This window comes from Montipora foliosa, chromosome 13 (assembly GCF_036669935.1).
Source record: "Montipora foliosa isolate CH-2021 chromosome 13, ASM3666993v2, whole genome shotgun sequence".
Lineage (NCBI taxonomy): Eukaryota > Metazoa > Cnidaria > Anthozoa > Scleractinia > Acroporidae > Montipora > Montipora foliosa.
This window is the reverse complement of record NC_090881.1, coordinates 3533766-3544417: the sequence shown is the minus strand read 5'-3', so window position 1 is coordinate 3544417 and position 10652 is coordinate 3533766.

Genomic DNA, 10652 nt, shown 5'->3' with positions numbered 1-10652 from the left:
ACACTTAAATAAAGTTCCTTTCCTTTCCTTTCCTTTCCTTTCCTTTATGGATAGTTGGGCCATGAATATTGATCGCGCTTTTGTCAATGCCGTTGTTTTTCTTGATTTAAAGAAGGCTTTCGACACCGTCGATCACAATATTTTATTAGCAACGTTGCAATTCTATTGAATACGGGGTTGCTGTCACAAATGGTTCGCAAGATATTTCAGCAATCTCACTCAAACTCGTCTCCTTTATGTCTATTCCAAAATAAGTTAAAAGTGGTGTCTCCAGGGAACAATTCTAGGACCTTTACTTTTATATTAATTAATGACCCTGCCAAATTGTCTGTATTTTCACAACCTAGAATGTATGCAGATGACACCAGCCTCGCCTTCAGTGGCGCAGACTTAAAAAACATATTGATGGGATGTATCCCTTTTATTTTGACTATAAATTTACTAATCGATTTTAAGGGTTTTTTTTATTCTTAAGTTGTTTCTGGATCACCGCAGTGAGATAATAATCGATCAAATTTTAAAAGAAAAATGAGCCACACTAAGTTATTAAGAAATTTATCTAAGATGCAAAGGGAGTACTTGAAAACGTCGGCCCGACGTTTTTAAATTGGCATTCACTTTAATCTTCGTTACGCGTAACCACAAACACTTAAGAATGATTTCTGTGAGCTAAAATAGCCGTTTTGAAGAAAATCTGGGCCTTAATTTTTGTTTGCCATCGGTAAACAGATTTCCTTAGCTTTCCAGATTTTTACTACAATCCATGACACTGCCCCTTTAACTTTGATTTAAACGGGGTGTACACATGGCTATCAGCCAATAAACTGACCTTGAATTTAACAAAAACTGAGATCATGTTAGTTGTGTTGAGACAGAAAGTATCAACATTTCCTGAAATTCCTTCTTTCAGTGTAAATGAACATCCAGTGAAGCAGGTCATCTTCGAAATCTCTTGATGTGCATATTGGGCAAAACATGAATTGCGAATGGATATACAGAATATTTGCAAAAAAAAAAAAAGACTATAATGGCAACTTTATTCATGTAATTCAATAAAAGGAAAGGATACCAGAGGTTATCCCTATCGAGGATATCCGCCAGCAGCCGGATTTAAGTGACTGAGAGTCGATTTTGATGAGGGAAGAAAACCGGAGAACCCGGAGAAAAACCCTCTGAGTCCGATTGACATCGACTGAATCTCAGCCCACATATGACCCGAGGCCATGGTTGAACCCGGGTCACAGATCTAGAGGTGAGAGGCGCGGTTGATAGCCGCTAAACCACCGTTGACCATGCCAATGCTTCTGCATTGGGCGCAATTAAGCGAACACGATATGTTATATCCCTTAATATATTAATTGATATATATGACAGCCTAGTTCAACATATTTTGATTACTATAGTACTGTATGAGGCAACTGTGAAAGCGGCCTCTAGAAAAGCTTCAGAAGCTCCAAAATCGTGCAGCCCGTGTTTTTATGTGTGCTAATTATGACTCTAATATTGATGAATTGTTCAGAGCAATGGGTTGGGGTAAACTCAAATATCAAAGATTGGAATCAGCTGCTGTTATGATGTTTAAATTTTTGCATGGGATGACACCTCAGTATCTAAGGTCGAGATTTGTGTTTCGAAACGACATAACATCGTATCGATTTAGGAATACTGAAAATAAATTGGCTTTTCCGCAGCCCCGCACCAATTATTTGAAGAAGAATTTCTCTTACAGCGGAGCAAGGTCGTGGAACAGCCTATCCAATGACCTTCGTGCAGCTACATCATTACATGATTTTAAACGTAACCTACCTCACTACAGTTTTAAATGACTTGAAGAGATAAAACATTTTTAATTTTTTTTGCAAGACATATTTCGACATAATTGTGATGAATTTATAAGAAATATACAATGGATGAATTGATACATTATTCTCATACAACAACAAAGTAAATGGATGAGCTAAGCTACTTAGATACTATCGTCGCGACAAAGCCGTTAAAAATGAAAAAATGCAAAAGAAAAAGAAAAATTCTTTGTAATTTGCTTTGTCGCAACAATAGTATCTAAGCATCTTAGCTAATCCATTTAATTTTTTTTAAGTATGTTAATAATGTATCGTTTATCCATTGTATTTTTCTTATAAATAGGTTTAAATTCAAATTGTAAAAATCGTCACAGCTGAAGTTGGCATAAGTATGTCGAAACTTTTTTTGCAAAAAATAGGTTTAAATTCAAATTGTAACGCAACATAAGCACAAGGAAATTTGCTACGCCTGGCCAATTAAAGCACTCGTTTCAGATTCTTCGCGTCTGAGCATTTGAGCAATGCTTATGTCGACCTTCGTTTTCACTAGCGTAAGCTACTTACGCTTGTGCTTGAGATTGGGCTTGTGATTACGTCGCTAGTGAAAACCACGCTTTACTGCGGAGGTGACGCGACTTTAATATGTCACGAATTACTTGCAGCATTAGTTAAGATATGAGGGAGCTTAAGCACCAACGACGGCAACGAGAATAGGGAGCTTACGCAACGACAACGGCGACGGCAACGAGAATGTCACAAATTTCCATATTAAGGCCTGGCCAAACGCTCGCAACATTTCAATGCAACATCTTGCAACATTGTTGGGCACAACATGTTGCGTACGTTTGGCCACCGTGTTGCGATATGTTGCGTGCGTTTGGCCAGTCCATTCAACACATGCCGCAACATCATGCAAAAATGTTGCAAGATGTTGCGTTGAATTGTTGCAAGCGTTTGGCCAGGCCTTTAAGGTGATGTTACACCTGCCGATTTTTAACACCGATTTTTAACGCAACATTGTTGCATTAAAAGTTGCCTCATGTAACAGGGTGCACAGATTTTTAACGCAACATTTTTTTGCGGCAACATGTTGCAGGTTTTTGAAAGCGATTCAAAAACCTGCAACATTGTTGCCCGAATTTTGTTGGTGTTGGTGCCTGTAACACCCCCGCCGCTGACTTTTAACGCAACATCGTCCCAGAATGCACCGCGGAGAACCGAAAATAGGTCACGTCGACGTGAAGTAAACAAACAAGATGGCGGAGCTTGTTGAAGATGAAGGACCGGTAGAAATAACTATACCTGAAGCTCGATTAGATGATGCCGGAAGGCGAAAACTCATACAGTTCTATGAGAAGAAACCTGTGCGAAGGCGGGTTCACCTTCAAGAGCTAACTCTCTTATTAACTGATGATAAACCCCTCTTTCCTCCCTTCGTCTAATCCAACCTTTCGTCCAAATAATTCGTTCCCGATTTCTTCCTTTTTCATCTTCCAAATCGTCCACTAACTACAGAACCTGAATGATTTTCAGCCGCCGTCTTCTTAAGGGGCCACCGACAACCACAAGTCTTTGCAGGCGTGCAAGCTATCGGCGCCATTCTGTAATACAGAAGCTAGTATTTCTTGAAAAGTCAAATTCCATCGCCTCACATCGTCGTGTTTTGGATGCCCAGTAGCTTCAAACTTTGTTAATATTTTCCTTAATGTTTAAATATTGCGAAATGAAAACTGTGAAGAAAGGTCGTTCGCCGAGGAAGGAAAAGCGCCATGTTATTTGGCTCACTACTTCAACCTTAAGATTATGGAACGAAAGGAGGAAGGCGTTTGGATTAAAAAACAAATCGAACAGCGAATTCGCAGAAGTTCTTCTTCACGGGATGTTTCTGAAGCGAACCGGCCGATTCGATTGCCCGGATAATAACAGCAACAAAGGCGCGCAAAGGACACTGGTTGTCGGTGTCCCTTTAACTCATTGTCAGCCATATTTGTCGAGCAGGAGCCTGGGTTCAAGTGTTGCGAGCAATGTTGCGTTAAAAATCGTCTCGTGTAACATACCGTTGCCGCAACAAAGTTGCGTTAAAAGCTGTCTCGTGTAACATGGATTAAAAATCGGCGTTAAAAATCGGCTCGTGTAACATCACCTTTAGTGAGCAAAAACAATAGCTTTGCACGCCCTGCACGTGCGTTTTTTAATTTTTTCCATTTCTTTGCCGTCGTCAGCAAAACTACAACGTGAAATAGCCAAATTTGAGGTTTTATGAACGACGTTAGCACTTGAGGATAAATTCCCATTTCTCCCTTAAATTAAGCGCCGTTCCTACCAATGTCATTTTTGAGGAACTACCACACCCCTGTCATATTAATAAGGTTGAAATAGACACGAAGCGATTAAAAGAAAGCGAATTTATATTTTGAGATGACGTTCTCGTTGCCGTCGCCGTTGTCGTTGCTTAAGCTCCTTAATGTCATCGCTATAAATTCACTTTATTGTAATCACTTCGCGACTATTTCAACTGTTTTAATATGACAAGGGTGTGGTAATTCCTCAAAAATAACACTGGTCGGAACGGTACTTAATTTAGGGGAAAAAACGAAAATTCATCCTCAAGGGCTGACGTTCTTCATAAAACCTCAAATCATGGCAAATTCAAGTTGTTGTTTTGCTGACGACGGCAACGAAATGGACAAAAGTTAAAAACGCACGTGCAGAGCGTGCAAAGCTATTGTTTTTGTCCACTAAATATGCAAATTTGTCAGGTTCTCGTAGCCGTCGCTGTGGTTGTTGCTTAAGCTCCGTATTCTAGGGACCTTAAGATCTAGGACGGCAACCTCAGCGAGAACGCCACAAACAATAGTGACTAATGAACAGAACAATGGCTCTGCACGTGCATATTAAAGTTCTTTAAATTTTTTCCTTTCTCTGCCAATCTGCAGCGTGAAATGACTAAATCTCAAGTTTTAACATAGCTTATGCACAGGTAACCCAGGCTCACTGTGTGCGTCACGTAGGTATTAAAATATAGAGAACATATGAGGCGAAGTTTAGGTCTGAAAATTTGCTAGAAAATGGTAATAAAAATCGATAAAACTTACCATGTGGTGAGCTGTTGTTCTCTTTAATACGTACACAAAGTTTCGGGGAAAATGGCCCCCGTTCACCTTCCTTCATAATGTAGTGACAAGGTAGGAGACGGAAGCCAGCGTCGGGACTCCGATCGACCCAAAACAAGCACGATTTTTTCCACGAAAATCAAATTCAGTCGCTAAATAAACACGCCAGGTTCGTGGAATAAGAATTTCTCTAAACCATGAATCCACTGAAGCATCTCCAGGTAGCAACGCGGAGCCACCAGACTCCGTAAAACTTGTAAGTTAACCTGCTAAAATGGCGGCCAGAAAGCGTGGTACTCACGAAGTGCCCAATTCAAAATGGCGCTGAACTCTGGACGCCTGGTGACGAGTATAATAAGTCTCCCTCGAGGGAGGGGAGTCCCAAATTGCTAAAAACAAAACTCACTGAGCAATTTGGGACTCCCCTCCCTCGAGGGAGACTTATTATACTCGTCACCAGGCGTCCAGAGTTCAGCGCCATTTTGAATTGGGCACTTCGTGAGTACCACGCTTTCTGGCCGCCATTTTAGCAGGTTAACTTACAAGTTTTACGGAGTCTGGTGGCTCCGCGTTGCTACCTGGAGATGCTTCAGTGGATTCATGGTTTAGAGAAATTCTTATTCCACGAACCTGGCGTGTTTATTTAGCGACTGGATTTGATTTTCGTGGAAAAAATCGTGCTTGTTTTGGGTCGATCGGAGTCCCGACGCTGGCTTCCGTCTCCTACCTTGTCACTACATTATGAAGGAAGGTGAACGGGGGCCATTTTCCCCGAAACTTTGTGTACGTATTAAAGAGAACAACAGCTCACCACATGGTAAGTTTTATCGATTTTTATTACCATTTTCTAGCAAATTTTCAGACCTAAACTTCGCCTCATATGTTCTCTATATTTTAATACCTACGTGACGCACACAGTGAGCCTGGGTTACCTGTGATGAAACCATATCGACGAGTTCCTTTGTTTCATGTTTTTGTCCGTATTTTTGGCATTGACCCTGTACAAAACACGCTTTTTTTTTCGAGAAGAAAACCAATCAAATCCTTCGATTAAATTATGCCGAACTAATTTGCGAACCCGTGCGAAGCGAAAACAAAAGATTGTGCAGGGTTACGGTCAATTAAACATCGAATGCAACAACATTGTTCTCGCTTTTGAAAGTTCCAAGGTTTCATAACCAGTCCCTCGATTAACTATGGTTTTAAGAAAGACGAGAGCACACAAGGGCAAATCCTTGATTTTCCTTCTTAGTTTCAACACTGTTCCTCCCAATTCAGTTCCTGGATAGTTCGGATAGTTTGTGGAAGTAGAACAGATTGGAATAATTACAAAAACATTAAAAAACTAAACTGGCAATATGAAATGACGTTTTTGTAGCCGTCCCCGTCTTAAGACCCCTACCATTTCGGATAAGGAACCCTGGCTAAGAAATAAAAGGCCCATTTATTTCCAATTTATCATGAAACGTTAAAGAGAAATGAGAGGGAGGCTGGAAAAGGCCTCGAAAGTTAGCTAATCGAGTAGTGACTGAAAGTTTTAAAAACTCGAAGAAGATTAGATTAAATCAGCGACGTTGCAATTGCGTGAATTTAATTGGGCTGTTATTTATTTCTTTATTTTTTTATGTTTTTACTGCGCTACGAACTTCTTGATCCAAAATGAATGCATGTTTTTGAAGTTCTTTTACTTTACTTTCATGAAAATAGAGCAGTACAGTGAGTTTTTTTCATCAAGGCTCAATAAAGCAATGTATGACTTTAAACTGCATTTGGTCAGTAAAATCCTATTTTTTTTCATAAAACTAGCAAAGCCACAGTTATCCATTTTCTTCTTTGATTTGATCGGTCTGAGTAGTTCATGGACTCCTTTTGGGATAATTGGGATTAATTTTACTGCTCTTGTCTAAATCGAATCGAGTACAACGACGATCCGGGAATGCTAAGAACAAAACGGCATGCAATTAAAACTATGGTATTAATTGCATTGTTCTTCTTTAATTTGAATTTAGTGCTTATTTCTAATGTTATTTTCATTTCTAGATATCTCAGGGACAATGAAATAACTCTACTCCAAAATGGCACTTTCTCAGGACTCACACGTCTATATTCCCTGTAAGTGGATTGCCTTAAATACACTTTTAACTGAATATGACACAAATAACTGTGTAACTTCGTTACAAAGTGACTCACACAGCTGAGTTAAATAGACCTTATTCCAAAATGGACGTCATTTAAATATTCTCTCGTTTTTATTCAAATTAGCACTTGATGCCTCGTTCTTGAGCTGAAAATTCAAAAGATTAAGAGAGCTTTAGCAAAGACAACGGCTACGGCTACGGCTACGAGAACGTCACAAATTTGCATGTAAAATATGACACGGCTTTGCGCCTGGATCTTCACTCCACAAATAACTGTGTGCGACTTAGGTACAAAGTGACTCATACAGCTGAAGTAAATAACGCCTTTACAGTAATGAACCCTTTCAGGTCAAAAATTAAAGTGCATTTGAACCTTAACCTCTTAAGATTAATACCAAATGTTATTTCAGTGTGTCATTTTGGGTTAAGGATGCATGGAATCCAGCCAGGAAGTGCCGCAGTTTTGAAATGTACCTTTGAGATGTACTTTCTATAATGCTTCCTCTTCCTAGCACAACTGAGAATGTGTTCTCACAGTGAGAGTATGCATCTTCGGTGTGGAGTGGTATCCCCAAATACCTCGTGGAATATCTGCAGCGTTTGAAGAATCACAGCCTTTCACGAATTGGCATTATGAAGGCTAGCCTTCCTAACCTTTAAGAGCACAGAGATGCAGCTTGTAGGAGCGAACTCCAGAGACTTTTAAGTAATAAGAACGATCCCAATTACTCACTTATGTCAATGCAACGATTAATAGCTTCTACTAGAGTAATGAATCGCGTTAAGCCTTAAGAATGGAGAATCGTCCGTCAACGACCATTTTGGCGGATAGCTCCGGCATATTTTGCCCAAGATATCCTTTAGCGAACTATTTTCAAAAGCACATTTTAAAGTTCCAGGGATTCGTGTTTTCTTTTTAGAAATTGGCGAAAATTAGAAACGTGTTTAAAGTGCGGTGTTCTGTTTGACAAATTGTCCAAAATTTGCTTCGAGAACCAAGCAACGGTAAAGTCTTAAAATTAATTTAATTGCCACTAAACTTGACACAAAATAACAACAACCATTCTTGTCGATTTCTACTTCGATACATTTTACGGAAATTTTAAAATTGTGATTTTACATCCTCAAATGCCGCATAACATGGCGGCGGAAAATGGGTGATATTTCACGCTAAAAATGTACCTGGTACCTCATTCTTAAATATTTTTACTTCATATTCTTCAAATATTGCTATTATTCATTTTCTGTGTAAAGTTTTAAGCTCGAACTCGGAGAGCTTCCCTCTGAAAATATCAGAAATGTTTATAACCTGAGCGAGCTAAATGACGCGAAATTTTAACGCAAACTGATGTTAATTATTCATGTAGAATCGTCGAAGTGATTAATTCTCGGCTTGTAGCTTGGAAAGCTTTAAAAGATGCGAAATTGTCCTTCCGAAGTATTAAAAGTGACTGAAAATCGTATTTGAGGGCAAAAATCCGCAAGTGAACTTATATTACCCAATTCATACTGGTTTATGTAAGGCCATCCCCATTTTTTTTTGTTTACCGTCGAATGTGTTGGAAAAACCAAGATATGTTTGATGGCCCTCAAAAATTTCAACATGATAGTACCCACTTTTCAGATCGAAGGAAAACATATCTGCACCCCGCGCAAAGTAAGGCACAGCTGTTGTTCACGTAACTTAAATCAAGAACGAGCCTCTTCTTTCCATTATTTTCCACAACACAACCCGACTCAACTAAGTCTTGAATAGCCTCCTCAACAAACCCTAAATGTGAAAGAGACGATCTGTTGTTTTTAAAACCGCTGGTTCCGGAAAACTAACGGAAGGAAACAAATATCCCATTTCTGTAATGTTAAAGATAAAACTAGGGGTTCCAATACACTTCCAAAATTCTAAGCTTCTACGAAGATTTCCTTTGACGTTGACACACGACGGACTAGTACTTAACTCAATCTCAAACAATTCGCTATCGCAATGTACCTGAGCGATATCAGCAATCTCCTCATCAAGCATTGCTACTTTGCACCGGATTGGGCGTGGGCTCCGTGACTGGTTCTGTAGAAGCTGTATGAGTATCTTAGGGAGAATGTGGTTCCTCGATAAAAGCTTCGTGGGCTATCCCAGGAGGCAGTGCATTCTCTTGCCCAGTGACCGAGGTTGTGACATTTAAAGCACCTTGTGCGGTCCACGTAAGCATCTCTACCGCCTGGAAACAGATGAAATAAAAGCAGTATCAAAAACAGATAGAATGAAAAAAAACTCATAGAAGCCTGAGAAAAGGGAGGGTGGGTGGGGCCAGATCTTAAAACATCCGAAACAGAAACAGCTCTAAAGTGATAAGGTCGCAAGCTAGAGAGAGAGAACAAACTGAAAACAGCATCTTAAATAGGTAAAACGAACCAATGGGAAGGTACAATAAGAGCACTGCGACACCTAAAGGCGACAAACCGTAAGAAAGAATGCGAAGCTAAAATAACAGTGGAAAATATATTTACGTTCTAATTCGCTTTGTTCAAACGAACGAAAATTATTTATTGCTTAAGTAACCGCAAAAAACGAGGCAAAATCAGATATGGGTGGATCTTGTGCGAACCTTAACAAGCGAATGAACTAACAAAGTACTCCAAAAATGATCACACAAAAGGCCTGAGAGCGGAAAAAGAAAATCAAAGACCACCGCGAAAAAGCTATTGATCATTTTGTCGCACTTTCTCTCCCAGTCATTAGTAATTGAGCAGGTGTCCTCGATCAGCTGCCGTTAAACGCCAAGACTGCATTGATCCTGCCTCACCGAACCAATTTGATGGCACTTCCATAGCTGTATAGCTTGAACCGCGTGATTGCATAAATAGATCGTTTCATCACGATCGTCCTCTGAAAACTAAAGCCTGCCTCGTCTGCGGCCTTTTGGACGGAGAGGAGCAGTTGTTCCAAGGTCTAGCACTCACAACAATGTTCATTGTCGGCATGATGGTCACATTTGCGCCGAAACTGTTTGTCTGTGGAATAACTAAGGGCGTACATTACAGTAATCAGGTACACAGCTATCTTCGCTGATGTGGACCTACGATAGACAAACGTTCAAGAAAACGAAACAAAACAAAATTCACTGTATTAACAAAATTTACCTTAACAAAGTCACTAGAACTTCACAGCTTTATAGTATACCCTAGCAAACTACCTGAAACTGAATGCCGCTTTCTTCCGACTAGATGACTTGTTTTCCACCTGAGATGTCTGGTGAGTGCTATTCTCCATCCTCTCCCCTTACCACCACACCCTCTCCCCCTTCCGCCCATTAATAGAATAAAACCGGTGTTATATTCTTACCTTGTAATCCGCCTTTAAATACAACTTTCCCGCTTTTAGAGCGTCACATGTCTCCCTTTTCCTTTCCTCAAGTGAAGCTATGATCTTCGCAGTTATGAACGCAATTTTTGCAATTGCGTAGAGAAGCCTGAAAAGTTCAGGACTTCAACGGGGTTTGACCCGTGACCTCGCGATTCCGGTGCGACGCTCTAACCAACTGAGCTATGAAGCCACTGACGTTGGGAGCTGGTCATTTGTGGGTTCTAATGATCCCGTGAGGAAT